The following is a 17,463-nucleotide window of genomic DNA, read 5'->3' as shown; positions in this document are numbered from 1 at the left end:
GGATCGAACCCGGGCCACACGCACACCAGGCGAGCACGCTACCGCTTGAGCCACATCCCCAGCCTCCCCATTAATTATTATTTAGAAAGAGTGTATTCCTTTTGTAAACATGTAAACCTCAAGACCCCTTTGACCATCCCCCAATCCTAGAACCCTCCTAGAAATAACCTCTGTTCTTAGGTTCACCTTTTATTTATTTTAAAAAATTTCAGCAATCCCAGTTTTTTTAGTGTTGAAGTTCACTTGTTCTTTCCTATGAGGGCAGTGCCCCCTTCTCAGCACCAGGAGGCTATTTGTTGGGCCTGTCTGAAGCCCAGATGCTTATTAACTCCATGTCCTTATTAACCTTTGTCGGTATAGAATTTGTTGCCCTCTTCTCAGGGTTTAGAGATTCTCAGTTTTGTGCTCACTTCTATATTTGAGGTGGTTGTCAGCCTGTCTGGAAGTTGTATCAGCTTTCCGCAGCTGATCTTGGATGGGGACTTGATGTGAACTTAACTATACCAGCTGCTAGTTCTCAGGAAAGGTAAGGGCCCTGTCTTCATGAAGCGTCTGTCATCAGCCTTACTCTTCAAACTGAGTGTCTGCTTTCTCCATTTCCCTCCCTCTGGTCTTGATGCCTCTTGTCTTTCAGTGTGTATTCCAGTGTGTAGAGTTATGTGTGTGTATGGGCATGGGCATGGGCATGGGCATGTAACCATTCTGTTGTTATACCCCAACTCCATCAACTCTCAAAATTCCTCAAGTCAGACTAGAGTTGACTGGATTTCTAGCCATCTCTGCCTCCCAACTCTGTTGGGATGTATCTTTTATATATCTCAGACCAGGGTGTTTGAGGACTTTGTTCTAACTGACCCATATCCTCCAATGGTCTGTGGTTTTCCCTCTCTGAATTGTTTTTCCTTCTAGCTTATAAATTGGTTTAAGTCTCATCTGCACACACGTATACTGAAATAACGGGAAACCCCAGTACCACTCCTCCTTCATCTAAAGATTTTGGTTAACTCACCCCTTCCCTTTACTCTGAGCTTCTTGAAGTCATGTTTATCTCTTGCTTCTTTTCTTACCATATTCATGCCTAATGCACTCTCCTTCCTCAGCTTCTAGCACATTTTCCTCCTAGCTCCCTTATTCCTTTTCTGTTTCCCTCACCTTACATGCTGTCTTATCTTTTCCGTCCTACTCTGTGGACACACATAGTCCCATCGTATCCAGGCTTGGCACCTCACACTGATGTCCAGTAATCTCTCTCTCCAGCTCCTATCACTTCCCTCCTGTGGATCATTATTACTTGATGTTTGAAGTCTACAGTTCACTTTTTAGTAACTTTATTTTCCTTTTCAAAATGTTAGAAAATCTGAAATTTTAGAAAATCTTGGAAAAGTTAGAAAAACTGAAAATCTCATCCTAATGGAACTGTGCTTGTTTCTTACTGCTTTCCTGATTTGGGGGAGAGAAACTCTGACCACACTCATGCACCTCTTGTCCTCCCTAGCATCACAGTCCTGTTCGTGGAAAGCAGGCTATGCATAGCACAGTTAAATGAACTCTGCTTCCTTCCTCTTCCTTCAATCAGCAGTAAATCCAGAGAGAAAGAAGAGATTTCTGCCAAGGTTACATGGTTGCTCTGTGTGTTACTGAGTTCTGATTATGTGATCTTTAGATATCTCCGCATCACCAGGCCTGGCGATTCTGCAGCTCACTGGCTTACCTGGGCTAAACCTTCTAGGTCCAGATCTGTAGGATCCTGGCTTATCTCATGCATTGGCCCAAGGGTGTTTTGGGGAGGAGGTTTGCAAATTCTTGGTGTATTTGGCTCTTTCTGCTGTGTAGTGTTAGTGAGCATTCTTGCAGGTCTGACAGCATTTAGGACTATGTTAATTAACCCCATCTTCTAAGGGTTCCCAGTTAAACACAAAGCTGGGAAATATAGCTTCTCAGTAGAACCACCTGCTAGGGAACTAACTAAAGTGATGAAATTGAATGTGCCCAGGTAAGCCTGAGCCATCACACACCTCTTGCCTGTTTAGGATAGTGTCAGACTATGAATCTTCAGATAGTCATGGTGCTTTGGTGCCCTTCTCTTGAACCTTCTGAATCTCATCCAAGGTCTGCTGCTAGTCATTAGTACAGTTTGATGATTTTATAAACTATCTATGGAATTGCTACCCATAGCAAAGTATTACCAAAATAAACAGTAATTGAAAGTGTCCCCCTTGCCTCCTCCTAGTCATTAACTCCCACAACCAGGTGCTCAACTGTCCTGACTCCTGGGGCTGTAGTAACAAATCACCAGTAACTTGCTGCCTTAAAACAAGATAAATATAGTCTTTCATGGTTCTGGAGGACCGAAGTCTAAAATCAAGATGTGAGTATGGCCATACTCTCAGAGGTTCTATGGGAGGATCCTTCTTATTCTTTCAGCTCCTGGTGACTCCAGACTTTCCTTGGCTTGTGGATGCATCACTTTGTCCTGCGTCCATTGTCACATGATCATCTTTGTGTGTCTCTTTTAAGGATGCTTGCCTCTGGAGATAGGGCTCATGAAATTACAAGAACAACATCACCTGAAGATCCTAAACACAGTTATATCTGCAGAGTCCTTTTTTCCAAATTAGGCTACATTCACAGGTTCTAGGGATTAGGACATGGACATATCTTTTTTGTGGGTTACCACTCATCTCACTGTAGCCGCACAGTAGCTTTACCTGATTTTGAAGTTTACATATGGAATCATATGGTATGGACTCTTTCCTTGTCTGACCTCTTCTGTTTTTATGCTTGTAAGACTCATTTACAAACAGAATCAATAGTTCTTTTTCATATAATATTTAATTCTGTGGCTATAATTTAATTCATTCTATCATTGATTGTTTTTTTTTTCTGTTCAGAATTCAGAGATCATATGTTGCATTTGTGTCTCTAGACTCTTAAACTAGAATAGTTATTATTTTTTCTGTTATTTCTGATCTTGGCTTTTTATGAAGTTGAGACCAGTCTTTGGTTGCTTCCCATGATTAAATTCAGATGAGACATTTTTGTCCAGCCCTGGGTCTTGTTGCACTGGAGGACTCTGAGGTGGAGAGCCCACTGTTGTAACTCTGGATGGGTGCCCTTGGAAGGGTTGGTTATTTGCTTTTCAGGAAAGGCAGCTTTTTCTTCATCATTAATAAATAACTTGCAGGGAGACAATCTGAGGCTACTACAGCTTTTTGTATCCATTGATGGTTCTCCCCATATCAGTTATGCCATTGGTGGTTGCAAAATGATAATTTAAAAGATTCCTTAGTCTGGGCATGGTGGCATATGCCTGTATTTCTGGCGACTTGGGAGGCTGTAGTAGGAGGATCACAAGTTGAAGGCCAGCCTCAGGAACTTAGTGAGGCCCTAAGCAACTTGGTGAGATCATCTCAAAATAAAAAGTAAAAGGGCTGGGGATGTGGCTCAATGGTTAAATGCCCCTGGGTTCAATCCCTGGTTACCCTCCTCTCCCCCCAAAAAAGATTCCATTACTTCTTCTACCCATAATAGCTGGCATTCCTTTCTTTATTATTATTATTATTATTATTATTATATTATTAACTACTGTGGACTTAAGGATTTTCATTCTGTTTCTCCTGTTATTAATTCCTTTGATTTTTCAGTCCACTGGTTTGGCCAGTGGGAACTCCTCAGCCTGGCTTGTTTGTCTGGCATGTCTGTGTTGTTCTTTGAGCACTCCTTGATCTGGCACAGAATGTACTAGGGTCACTTGTGTGTTCTCTGCCTCAGCTGTGGGACCAGTTATTTTTCCCAAGAAGCTCTGGCTTTGTTCTGGTGGGATGGTATTTAACGTACAGACAGGCAGTGTGCTCACAGCTGAGAATAATTACTTCTAGATCCTTCCAGTGGACAGAGCTAGGAATCATATTTTGGAATCACAAGTTCCTTTTGACACTTCCAGTTCAAATCCACAGCACTACTCTCTCTGCTTTGGCTTGTGCTTCTCTTCTCTCACAGTAAGAACCCCAGTTTCCAAGATCAGTGTTCTGTTTCTTCTATTTTAATGTACATGCAGAGTATTTTAGAATTCCTATACCTGTACCATTGTTGTCATCAACAGCAAACCTATCAGGAAAAGCTAAGGATTTCTCTGTAGTTGCTTTTGTCATTAGAACATATCCCAGTTAGAAGTTACTTGAATTCTTTTTGTGGTTGCAATGTAGTTAGGTTCATTTTAGTTTGTATTCAATTTTAGAGCTTTTTAAAAATTGGCTTTTTGGGGCTGGATCGTAGCTCAGTGGTAAAGGACTTGCCTTGCGTGTGTGAGGCATTGGGTTTGATCCTCAGTACACATAAAAATAAATAAAGACACTGTGTGCTCATCTACCACTAAAAACATTTTTTAAAAAATTCACTTTTTGATTTTTTAAATCATTTTCATAGTTCACAAGTCAAAGTTTTATGAAAAGATGTCTGGAGAGCAAGTTCATGCCTGTTACTCTGCTTCAATGACCCCACCCCTACCAGGAACAATTTTGAGCAGTTTCTGGTGTACTTTTCTTGTTTTTCTGTCAAAAATAAATAATGCTACATCATATGTGTGCATGTTTTTTAAAATTTCCTCTTCTTTGTTATAAATAAGCTAGTGTATTCTGTGTACTCTTACATTTTTTATTTTTTAAGCTGACAGTGAGTATGTCCTGGAAATCCTGCCCTCACAGTTTATTGAGATCTGCACTGATTATGATTGCAGCATCAGCCTCCAGTGTATCACTTATTGATCCTGCAATCTTCTGTGAAGGGGCATTCACACAGTGTCTTATATTTTGCTGGTACATATGATTTCACAGTGATAACCTTGTGCTCTCTGGTGTTTTAATTTGGAGAGAGGTTATATCTTCAGGATACATCCCCAGAAGCAGATTCCTATGGAAAATGGCTGTATAGTTTTGGTAGATAATGCCAGCCAAACCTCCCTTGAGGGACGTGCCATTTTGCATTCCTTCCACCATATATGAGCAGCCTTGTTTCCACAGCTCACTAGCTAGTATATGTGTAAAATTTGAATTTTACTCATCTGAAAGGTGGTGTGCGCTGATGTTTTAACATTTTGTTTTAATTGTGTGTTAAGATACACAGTCTTAAGAGTACTTTTTCATTTTTATTTTGGGATTTTAGAACTTCATCTATAATATATATTATTTAAAAAAATTTATTAGTTATTGATGGAACTTTATTTATTTATTTGTTTATATGCAGTGCTAAGAATCGAACCCAGTGCCTCACACCTGCTAGGCAAGTGCTGTCCATTGAGCCACAATCCCAGCCCCTATAATATATATTATTAATGTTTTCTCTCACTTTATCTTTTTTTTTCTTTTTGGTGGTACTAGGGATCAAACCTAGGGCTTTGAACATGCTGTTTATTTTATTTTGTTTTATTGCTTCTGAGTTTTTGTTTTTGTTTGTCAAGAGTTCTTTTTAATATTTAAAATGTTTGTTATAAAATATTTAATATTTTTCTTTTGTGGTGTCTGGAATTTTGAATCAGAGAGATTTCCCTTTCCTGAGGTTTTGAAGGCTTTCACCCATTTTTCCTGTAGTGCTTATATTTTTTACTTGTAGTTCTGTGAAAACAATCTTTGTGGGTTTTCAATTTTTATATTTATATCTCTGGTCTATTTGGAGTTTACCCACGTTGTGAAGTATGGATTCAATTTTATCCTTTCCGAATGGCTGTTCAGTTGTCCTAACAAAATTTATTGTAAAATGCATGCCGAGGCATGCTTCTGTCCAGTGATGTGGTTGAGGGTACCCTCTGCTGTCTTGCATGTCCCTACACTCCTGGAGGCACCCAGTATTCCCTCATAATTTTCTGTTTTTGTTCACATTTGAAAAGTTGGAATAATCTGCTTTATGGTTTTTTTTTTATTCCATGAGAACTTAAGTTATATATTGGTCAGTGTTTTCTTACTTAGGAATTTTTCTGGAGACATGATCATTAGGGGATTTTAGAGGTATAAGTTGTATGTGTTCATTTGTTCTGGCTAATTATATAGTGAAATGCTAATTTCATGCATAATGGTTACATTTGTTCAGGAACTGTAACTAAAGTCCTGTAAATTAGGTGTTTTGTATGAAATTTCAAAGCATTTCATAAAATGTTGTTTGTAAGCAAAATATAGTTTGCTCCTTGATAGAATTACCTAAAATATCTTCAAGATATCTTCAAGAATAGATAGGTATTTCCCTTACACTCTCTCTCTATATGTGTGTATGAAAGATGTATGTGTATGTGTGTACCTGTCCCTGATAATTTCTATCTCAGAATAGTGAAGTGTCCGAGTTTGAATATAGGCCTACATGAGTTATATTTCTATAATACTATAAAACATCTCCTTGGGGAGACTACCTGTGTTCAGGGACCATCTGCTTGCACAGCTGAATTGTCTGAGCCCTGATTTTTGTTTTGGTAGAGCTGGGCACTTGGACACTGTCCTGTCACCACCTGTTCATCTCAACTGTGGATAACTCTCACATGGCCCTAGGTCAGGGCCTGGCTCCTAGACTTCCCTCTTTCTTTGTTTCTGCCCCTTTACAATCACTTTTTCTGAGGCATGGCCACCCTGCATGTGACATGGCTGGTGAATGACTCCTTTCTTTCTGCCTTTAGTGCATCTTCAAAGACTGCTTGACTTTAAGCAGCAGGGTGCAGGTTGTGTACAGCCATCTCACTCAGCACTGGGAGCTTTTCAGTGCTTTCCACAACATCCATGATGAATGGGAAATTGTTAGTACTTATTAGCATATCTCCAGCATCAGGAATTTCAGGATGATTTGAAATGACCTCTTCCTTTTGCAGATCATACTAATTTTTAGAGAAGACTTTTCTTCATATGTGATATACCCTTCCATCCTTCCATTCCTTGTGTTTGTTGAGTACCTTCTGTGATGTGTCAGGTCTTGTTTTAGGATTTGCACACACATAGTGGGAGATGCTTGTGGGACTGACAGTTTAGGGGGACTTGGGCAGACAGCTGCAGTCTAGCATAATGAGTGTAGAGGAGGGGATCATACCCAGTCCCTAGAATCTCAGAAATGTTTCCTAGACTGGGGGTGCCTTTGCTGGCCTTTGTGAATTCCTGGTCTTGGGGAGCCAGGAGAAGGGAAGAAGAGAGGATGCAAGATTTGTGTTAAGGATTTTCTTAGAGGGGTGGAGTTTGGAAGGAAAGTTTGAAATGAGCAGAATTGGGTCCATTCTTGTTCTTGGGTCTGTTGTCAAGGGGCCACCTGAAATGTGTGGTAATAGAAAAGAATTATGATGGAGGTCAAATATGTTTTTAAAGACATTGAAAGATATTTCAATGGAGGAAACCAAAAATCTCTTAATGCGGATCTTGCAAAAAAGCATAGTAGCAAGGACCTGACTAGTGTAATCTATACAGTTAATTCACTTGGAGCCTTATTTCATGATATTTGTGAAATTCAGGGTAGGCTGGAGTTGAATCCTGAATACATGACTTAAGTTTTTGTACCCTCACTCCCAGGTTAAAGCATTTAATCCTTTTCATCTTTATTTTCATGGTTCATTCATTTCCTTTTTTGGATAGTGGGTGTAGGAGGGATATCTGGTTCTGTTTTCTTCTGTGGAAATAGAGGCATAGATAGTTTTAGAGTCTCAGGTAGCTTAAAAACCCAGATGTAAAAAAAAAAAAAAAAAAAAGTACATGTATGAAGACATGAATTGGTGTGAATATACTTTGTAGACAACCAGAGATATGAAAAACTGGGCTCTATATGTGTAATAAGAATTGTAATGTATTCTGCTGTCATATATTAAATAAAACATTGATTTAAAAAAAAAACCCAGATGTAGTCAGTGGTGAAAGATTTTTTTTTTAAATTAGCGCATTGTAGTTATACATAGTATTAGGGTTCATTTTGATAAAATAATACATGCAAGAAGTTTTATTTCAGTCCCCATCCCCTCTTTCCCCGCCTTCCCCCTATTCTGCCATCTCTCTTCTATTGATCTTCCTTTCACTCGTGTATTTGTTTTTGTTGGTATTTTCTACATATACATACAGGTGAAATTCTTTTAAAACATTTATATACATATGTAACATGTATATATGTATTGTTAAATTCATGTGAAAGATGTTTTTCTTTTGCCTAATGTAATTTTGGTGATGGTACGAATTCTAAATGCTGATGGTTTTGAAAGAGGGCTTGTGGTACATAAAGTCTGATATCTTATTTGCAGGGTCTTGTGGTAACTGCCCACGTATTGCTAATGCCGTGGAACACATTCATAATTGGTGAAGCAAGTTCCTAATTGTCTTCTGCCCTTACCTTTTTGTGAGAGGCCAGGTCTAGGTCATAATGTTAATGAGTATGTTTTATTTTTAAACTTTTTTTTCGTGGTACTGGGGATTGATCCCAGGGCCACATACATGCCAGGCATGCACTTTCCTGCTGAGCCATATGCACTTTCCTGCTAGCCTTGTTTTTAAATTTACAGTTATGATGATACTTTATAGTTTAATTTGCATTCCTTTATTTATAGGAAAGATTATATTTTCTATCTGATTTTACTATTGGCATTTCCTATTTTGTTAACTCATTCATGAGTGTCTGGATATTGCTCTTCTATAGAATTTTACAAATAAAATGTTCCATGTTTTCTCATTCACTGCTTTCCTTTTTCTAGTTGGTTTGTTATTTTGTCAGTGATTTAATTTATATTAAGATTTTAGAAAATTTTCTTCCTTGATTGTTGTAGGCTAAATGTACCATTTCATTATCTACAAAAAGGCTCAAGACTCTTCTTCAATATTGCTTGATTTCTTTAAAGTGAATTTCACTGGAACTTGATGAGGTTCTTTCTATATTATACCTGTTGAGGATATCATGTTAAAACTGCATATTAACTTGAAGAATATGATCACTTTTATTCATTCCTTGTAAGAAGTTCTATCATTCCATTGTTGGTAGCTTTCTTTTTTCTTCCATTAAAATCAGTTACCAAAAGTTAGCCCCTAGGCAGCGGGATTATAGCTCAGTGGCAGAGCGCTTGCCTAGCATGTGTGAGGCACTGGGTTTGATTCTCAGCCACATATAAATAAATAAAATATAATGGTACATGAACAACTAAAAAATATTTAAAAAAAAAAGTTTGCCTACAGAATTGTATGCAAATCTCATGTGCCCTGAGTTGCGTTAGTAGATAATTAATGTTGGTGTTGTTTTTAGGAATTGTGTCTTTCCCAATATTTGTTATAGGTGGATGACAGGGAAGCAGTTATTTAATTAATCATAAAAGTAATAAGATCAGATTTTAGATAATTTGAAAAATAGAGAAAATTATTCTAGTTTGATCCTGCTAGTATCTTGTTCAGTTTCCCCTGATTTTTTAAAAAAAATTACATTTGCTATTAGATAATTTTAATATTAGAAAATACATGGTCAATGTGACAAGTAAATTACAAATATGTAAAAATAAACATTTGCTCTATCCCTTCTAATTGTGCAGCCAATAACAGTATAGTGTGGATGCATGCACACAATTTTTAAATTTAGATATAATTCACATATCTTAAAGGTTACCCTTTATCATGTACAATTGTGCATTTTTAAGTGTATTTACAGAGTGTGCAACTATCACTGTTATCCAATTCCAGAACATTTTTATTACTCCAGAAAAACTTCATACATATTTCCTCCCAAACTTTTCAACCTTACACAATCACCAATCTATTTTGCCTTATAGATTTGCCAATTCTGGATTTCATATAAATGTAATAATATGTGGCCTTTTGTGTCTGACTTCTTTACTTAATAGAATGTTTTTAGAGTTTATCCATTTTGTAGCACATACCAGTGCTTTGTTCCTTTTATTGGTTGAATGATCTTTTGTTGTATGGATATTCCCAATTTTGTTCATTTATTCATCAGACATTTGAATTGGCTCTTAGGAGTAATGGTGTTATAAATATTCATATACAAGCTTTTATGTAGACATATTTTTACGTAGGCATATTTTCATTTGTTTCGGGTATATTCTTTGGATTGTAATTGCTGGGCCATTTTGAGTAACTAACTGCTGGAGTGGTGTTTTATGAGATATGCTTCCATATCCTCACCAACACTTGTTATCCTTTTAAAAAAATTTTTTAGTTGTCAATGAACCTTTTTTTTTTTTTTAACTTGTTTATATGTGGTGGTGAGGATTGAACTCAGTCCCTCACATGTGCAAGGCAAGCCCTCTGCCACTGAGCTACAGCACCAGCCCTGTTATCTATCTTTTTGATTATAGCTATTCTAGTGAGTATGAACTGGTATCTTGGTATCTCATCATGATCCCCCCACCCCACCCCAAATCCGAAAACTTTATTGTACACAGCTTGGAGCCAGGGCCTGGTGGCTGACCTTTTGCCTCCAACCCTGGGCACTTGGCACAGGGGGCAGTTCCATCCAAGGAGTCTTGGCAAGGGGAACCCCACAAGGCAGCACTCTACCTAAAGGGTACTATATAGTTGGGAGATAAGGGTTGCTTCACAACTGACAATTCTACTTCATCCTTTTACACAGAACACTCTGGGGCAGTGTGTGTGTGTGTGTGTGTGTGTGTGTGTGTGTGTGTGTGTGTGTAGGGATGGAGGCTGGCATTCTCACTGGTGGGGCCTGGATGGGAGATTAGTGGGCCCAATGTCCACAGCACAGGGTGGAAGGGGCCATTGCCAGTGCATCTGTGTCAGCCTGTTAGCTCTGGAATGAGGAGGGGGTGATCTTTACATCGTGTTCTGTGGCTGGTGAGTTTGAGAGGCTACTTTGTGGAAAGTATGAGGGCCATGATGAGACCTTAGAGGCCAAGCACCTCAGTGAAGATTAGGATCAGGATCATGCCCACAAACAGTCAGGGCTGCTGGGCAGTGCCCTGAACACCAGCATCCCCCACAATGCCAATGGCAAAGCCAGCTGCCAGGCCACTGAGGCCCACACTCTGGCCTGCACCCAGCTGGAGTAAACTCCTATAGAGGCTCATACCATCATTCAGGGAGTTGGCAATGAGGACAGCTACCACCAGGCCATAGATGGCAAAGATCCCAGCCATGAACACAGGGTGATGGACTTCATGATCTTCTCTGGCTTCATGACTTACACAGCTGCGATGCCGGTGCCACTCTTGGGCATGCAATAGGTGGCACCCAGGGCACTGAAGATCATGGCTGACGAGGCGCTGGTGATCTCAGAGAAGAAGAACGACGCTTTCTCAGGGTTGTTCTTGGTCTCAGACATGTCGGGCAGGGACAAGCTTAGCGGGCTGCAGCTGGGTAAGAACAGCCGGCCAACCAGGGGGTGCAGAGGTGAGCGCAGGCATCTTTTTCTTGTTCCTGGGTCTTCAGGGAGGAAGCTTTCAGTCTCTGACCATTGAGGGTGAGGCAAGCTGTGGTCTTTATTCTTTGTTTGCTTTAATCATTTGGTTGAGAACATCCTTTAGTATCCTCATAAGAAAGTAACTATGAGAAAGAAAATTTTTGAGACCTCATTTAGTTCTACTCATCTTTCTGATTTTCCTGGAAGAGAGGGCTTCTTGGGACATGGGAGTTTTAATTTAAAACCAAGTCAGTTCTTAGCAAATGGTTTGTCCAGGATAGGTGCAGTTCTGGGTAAGTTATAAAGAAAAGAGGTTTATTCAGGTTTATAGTTCTGATTCAAGGTCAGGGGTCCACATCTGTTGATAGCTTCTTGTTGACAGAGTCCTGAGATGGTTCAGGTGAAAAGGAATATATGGAGACCTACCCAAACTGGCTTTTATAGCAGACCCATTCTCAACATAACCTGTTAACCCATTAACCTATTAATCACGTGAATGGAGTAGTCATTCATATACACAGAACCCTGATCACCTTGTCCTACCTCTTAATTTTAAATTTCATAATGGGGAATAAATTTTAACATGAGTTTTGGAAGGGACAAACAATATTCAAACCATAGCTGGGATTGATGGTTCTAGGCAAATTAGGGTGAGCTGGTCACACTGCCACATGCCTGCATGTATACATCACTGATAATTGAATATTAAGTTGAAAATATTCCCTGCATTGCTCTGCTTTCTTCTGGCTTATTGCATGGCTCTTAGGTAGCTGATACATTTCTGATTTTGCTCTTGGTATAATATGTACTTCTGTACTCTCTATAAGCTCTTATTTCTTCCTGCATTCAGTGTTGTAAAAGTACATTATGCTTTATCTGAGTTTGGCTCTAATTTAATCCTATGTACTGGGTGCTTGCTGAGTTTTTAGCTACAGAGTCTTGTCATTTATCTCTGAATTTATAGATTCCCTTAAATTCATGTAATTTCCTTCCCTTTATTTTCTGTCTAGATCTTCTGTAATTATGAAATTGGTTCGCTAGTTCTTTTATTCCCTTTTTTCCTCTTATATTCTGTGTCTCTGACTTTTTTGCTCTTTTTCCTGGAAACCCATACATGATTTCCTCAACTGTGTATTCTAGTCCTCACATGAAGTTTTGTTTTTTTCTTTGCTATCATTCTTAGTTTCCAAAAGCTCCCCCACCCCCCGCCCGTGGAAGTGATTCTTATTATTGTTTACATGATATTGTGTTCTAGTTTCAAGGGTGCAATGTTGCATTGTTGAGAAGATGGACATACAGACACACTCAACATTGCTCTCACAGCTCTCTCACCCTTACACAGTGTTCTCGCATACGACCTCTCACATGTGTTCACACATGCACTCACACACATGCACACACACAAATGTAAGCTCTTATACACTTTATTATACACCAGAAGGATTGGGAGGGAAGGAGAGGGGAAAGGCTAGCTACAGGGAGCATGGCTGGGAGTGTTGCTGGAATCCCAGGCCAGGAGCAGGGAGCTGATGTCAGGGATTCTCAATATACCAGGTACATATAGTATAGCAGTATGGTCATTTGTCCCCAAAGAAAACGAAATGGCAAGAGTAATGGTGAAGTAGGAAAGGAATTTAATATTCAGTATTGCCATACTGGGAAAACAAAAGGGAACCAAACATCCTCAGCCCTGTTTTAGGGGTATTGACGTGAGCTTCAGGTTTGGGAGGAATTGGGGAAGGGGGCAAGAGAGATGTATAGTTAAAAGGTCTTGATCAAATTTGGTCAGATTGATGATAGGTCTGGTTCTGTGAAGTCCTGGAGAAGTTACTGCTTGAGGAGACAATTTTGTTCCCATCACGAGATGATTGCTTCTACTTAGTGGGGAAACAGCCTCAGTTCTCTTACAGGGTAATTGCTTCCACTGGGTGGGTGGGGGCATTCAATGGTGATCTGCCTGTAGGGCTTGCTTTTCTTAAAATCCAAGGTGACTGCAGGAGAGAATGACTTAGAGAAAAGGACAACAGAAAGGCAGGATGGAGTTAGTTCCTTTAGGTTTAGGACAGTGTCTGGGAACTTACAGTTGCTACTCCAGTGACCTGAAACAGGATGCTGTAAAAGCGGACAGTTGACAATTTTCTGACTATGAGGTCCCTGCAAATCTTGAAAATACCTTAATTATTTCCTATCTGGTGTCTTCAGCCTTAAAGGAAAATGAGAGAAGTAGGTAAATTTTAAGGCCAATCAATCTTGTATTACCAGTTTTTAAACAGACACTCCTTAAATGATTGACATTTCTATGTGCAGAGTTGAGCAGGAATCTCACCCAGAGTTTAAGATAGAAAGGAGATTGGTAACACAATGGAGGCAGAGATGTCAAGTTTTTATTCTACTTTTAGTTACCCCATTGGACATTGCAGGGCTAAAACAGTGCTTTTAGCAAAGCAGCCTATAAGTCCCTGTTATAGGAGGTGGCTATCCTGGCCCAGGCTGGTGGAGAGATGTGAGTTGGGGGATGGACAGTGATGGGAAGGAGGGCTTGAGGGATATAGGAACACATAGAAAGATAATCCTGGTCCCTAGTATCCTTGTTCTTCAGGCAGATAGGAGATGTGTGTCTGTTTTCAGCTAGGAGAGGATGGTTAGAGATATAAATGGAAGATTCCAGTGGACAGTTGGCAGTGGGTTCTGAAGTTGTGGGAAATAAACAGAGATTTGAGCTAGAGTTGGGAGTTATCATCTTAAAAGTGGTTGTAGCCACGGCAGTGAGATGTCCCTGAAGGGAGTGAGGAGAGCAAAGGTCAGTACTAAGGTGAGGAAGGTCTATAAGGGGTGGGAGGTGGCTGAGAAGAGTAGCTGTAGAAGAGGATAGGACAGATTGAAGGTGAGTCTGGAGGTTTCTGCATCAGAGATTTAATAGGAAAGTCCTATTAAGGCCTCAATGACCTGAGGCTAAAGAATTGGAAGGAGAGGGCAGAGGTGGTGGCAGACCTCATTGGAGGAGAATGCTGGTTTTAGTGGTTATTTGCCTTGGGTAGGAAGCAGGTGAAAGGAGTCAAATTCATTTGATCAACAGTAATGTGACCAAACCTGAGATGGAGAATACATTTTATTCATGTGCTCTTTGCAAATTTTTGGAGGTGGGAGTTTTGTTCTCTACATTTAAAGATGTTTGGCAGTCCCAGCCTCTTGGTGTTGGGGTGTTCATACTCCTGCGCACCGCCTTTCCTTTTGCACATGGTCTTGTGGGTGTTAGATGTTGCCTGGGTATGTCCTTGCTGGATAGGTGTGCTGCTGTTCAGAGCCACAGAGGCCTTGCCAGTCTTAGCACCATCTCAACACTTATCATAGTGTTAGATTTATAGTTATAGGGACAGTAAAGTCCTGAAAGAAATTCTTCATAGTGACTTAGTGAGCTTATCTTCCCAGGGCCCACCATGGGGTTCTACAGTCACTTCTTCCCAGCAGTCTGTACTATTATGCAGAACCTTGCTGTGCCTCTATAATAGTCATTGAGTTCTTGGACTGGGAAAGCAATGCCACTTTAACCCCACAGCTGGTTCTTTCTCAAAGCTGCCCAGAACAGCAAAAGTGGTGGGATTCAGCACATGAAGGACTTAAGAGTTCAGTGAGTCTACATTCATGACCTCAGACATCAACCGTTTGTATGTGAATTCTCCCTTAGAGGAGCCCAGGGCAGCCAAATGGCTAGTTCTGCTGCCTGGTCGGTCTCTCTGTCTGCCCTTCCTGCTCCTTCTGACTCGATTATATTAATCAAACCATTCATAGCAAAGGAGTGACATTACAACCTTGCTTGTCTGCTCCCTAAAACATTAAGGAGAAGGAGGTACAGAGGCAACGTTGTGAGCCTTTGCCTGGCTGTAGCCGGCTCCTGTTCTTTTGTTGACTTCTTGGGTTTTGTGCCACCCCTGGAGGAAGCTCCTTCAAGCTGTCTTGACAGTGTGGGGCTGTCTTCATTGTCCTGGTGTAGTGCTGTGCCTCTATCATCTCTATACCTGGTCTTGACTTCTTACCTTAGTCATAGAGCCTTTTTTGTCTTTGTCCTTGGAACCTTCTTAGCCCTTTCTCAGGGGGTCTGCCTTCACTCTGGTTCTTACTTAGTTTTGAGCCACACTGCTCAAAATTTTGTGTCATCCATATGGTACAGGAAAGGCATTTTTCTCCTCGTCAGTGATACTTTCTCTCCCCTGGGCCTTTTCTCCTTTTCCTTAGATACTTTTCCTGCACAAAGAGATGTTATGCTGAAATCCACAGTGCATACTTTTGTGTTCTTTCTTTTGGGGTGATTCTGTTAGCTGTCACAGATATTGCTCTGATTTCCTTTCCCCTTTCTATCCTTCCTCTTTGCCCACCTTCTTTTCAATTTAGCCTGTTTTATTTTCTTGTGTATTATATACTAAGTTGCATGTCTTTGTAATATAATAATTAGGTAAGTTATGATGTATATACATGCATAAGAAACCATTGCCCGAGAGTCTCCATGTGCTCCCTCTGTGGCTGGCTTCCTTCATGTTCATCTTTAGGTTACCACTTATTTGCTTTCTGTCACAACAGATTAGTTTATGTATTCTAGAATTGTGTAGGTAGAATCATAAGAATGCACCTTTAAAAAACTTAGTTTTAAAAAATGGTGGTAAGATACATAGCACATAAAATTTACCATTTTAGCCAATTTTAAATGTACCATTCAATGGCATTAAGTACATTCACATTGTTGTGCAACTGTCACCAACATCCATCTCCAGAATTCTTTCATCCTCCCAAATTCAAACTGTCCCCACTAAACAGCACCTCACTTCCCTGCCCAGTCCCTAGCAGTCCCCATTCTGTCTGTATGAATTTGATTACTCAATCATATAGTGCCTTTTTGTGACTGGCTTATTTTGCCTTGTGTAATATCTTCAAGGTTCATCCATGCATCAGAATTTTCTTTCCTTTTAAATCTGAATAATATTCTATTGTATGGATAGACTATATTTTGTTTATCCATTTATCCATTGGTGGATATTTGGTGCTTCCATCTTTTAGTTGCTATGAATAATGCTGCTATGAATATGAGTGTACAAATATTTCTTCAAGGTATATACTTTTCTTGGGTTTGGTTTCTTTCAGGATAATTATTTTGAGATTCAACCATGTTATATATAACAGTGATTCATTTTTTTAAACATTTATTTTTTAGTTGTAGGTGGACACAATACCTTTATTTTATTTTTTATGTGGTGCTGATGATCAAACCCAGTGCCTCACGCATGCTAGGCAAGCTCTACCACTGAGCCACAACCTTTGCCCAGTGATTTATTTTTTTGGCTTGTTCTTGTTGTTCTCTATCCACTTGTCTGTTGGTTGTTACAAAGCTGTGAAGGAACATTTGTGTACAAATCTGTGTGGATGGATGCTTCATTTCTTTGTGAATAACCTAGGAGGAGAGGCTCTGCCCAGGGCACGTGCCACCACCCACCAGCATTTTAGGGTTTCAGTGGCTTCTCATCCTAATCGTATTTGATGTTTAAGTCTTTTTAACTTTAGACATTCTCATAGATGCACAGTGGTATTTCATTGTGGTTTGAATTTGCATTTCCCTAATAAGCAATGATAGTGCAGTTCTTTATACCTTCTTTGGTGATGTGTCTGTTCAAATCTTTTGTCTATTTTTAAAAATTGGGTTGTTCATTTTCTTTCTAAGTTTTGAGAGTTCTCTGTATATTCTAGATATGAATACTTTATTAGATATATAATTTGCAAATATTTCCTCCTGTCTTTGGGTTGTCTTTTCATTCTCTTAACATTGCCTCTCTTTTTGGTGGTGTTAGGAATCAAACTCAGGGCCTTGTGCACATTAAACACATACTTTACCACTAAGCTACAAATTGCCTTTTGAACAACAAGTCTTTTGATGTCATTCAAAATATCAATTTGTTCTTTTATGGATCACATTTTTTGGTGTCGTATTTAGGAAATCTTTGCCTAATACAAAGTCACAAATATTTCCTTCATTTTTTCTATGAGAAGTTTTATAGTCTCAGATTTTGAATTATTTTTAGTGTATGGTGCATGGTGTGGCTTAAAGTTCATCTCTGTATA

General features: G+C 39.6%; 1 protein-coding gene and 1 pseudogene across 1 annotated transcript in view; one reads left to right on the top strand and one right to left on the bottom strand.

Moving 5' to 3' along the window:
- Positions 1-17,463, top strand: part of Nudcd3 (NudC domain containing 3) — a 106,852-nt gene that overhangs the window by 30,277 nt on the left and 59,112 nt on the right. The gene's annotated exons all lie outside the window — the stretch shown is intronic.
- Positions 10,808-11,280, bottom strand: LOC113190260 (V-type proton ATPase 16 kDa proteolipid subunit c pseudogene; annotated as a pseudogene).

Source organism: Urocitellus parryii, chromosome 3 (genome assembly GCF_045843805.1).
Source record: "Urocitellus parryii isolate mUroPar1 chromosome 3, mUroPar1.hap1, whole genome shotgun sequence".
Lineage (NCBI taxonomy): Eukaryota > Metazoa > Chordata > Mammalia > Rodentia > Sciuridae > Urocitellus > Urocitellus parryii.
The sequence above is the reverse complement of the archived record's forward strand: the minus strand, read 5'-3'. Positions and strand labels throughout refer to the sequence as shown.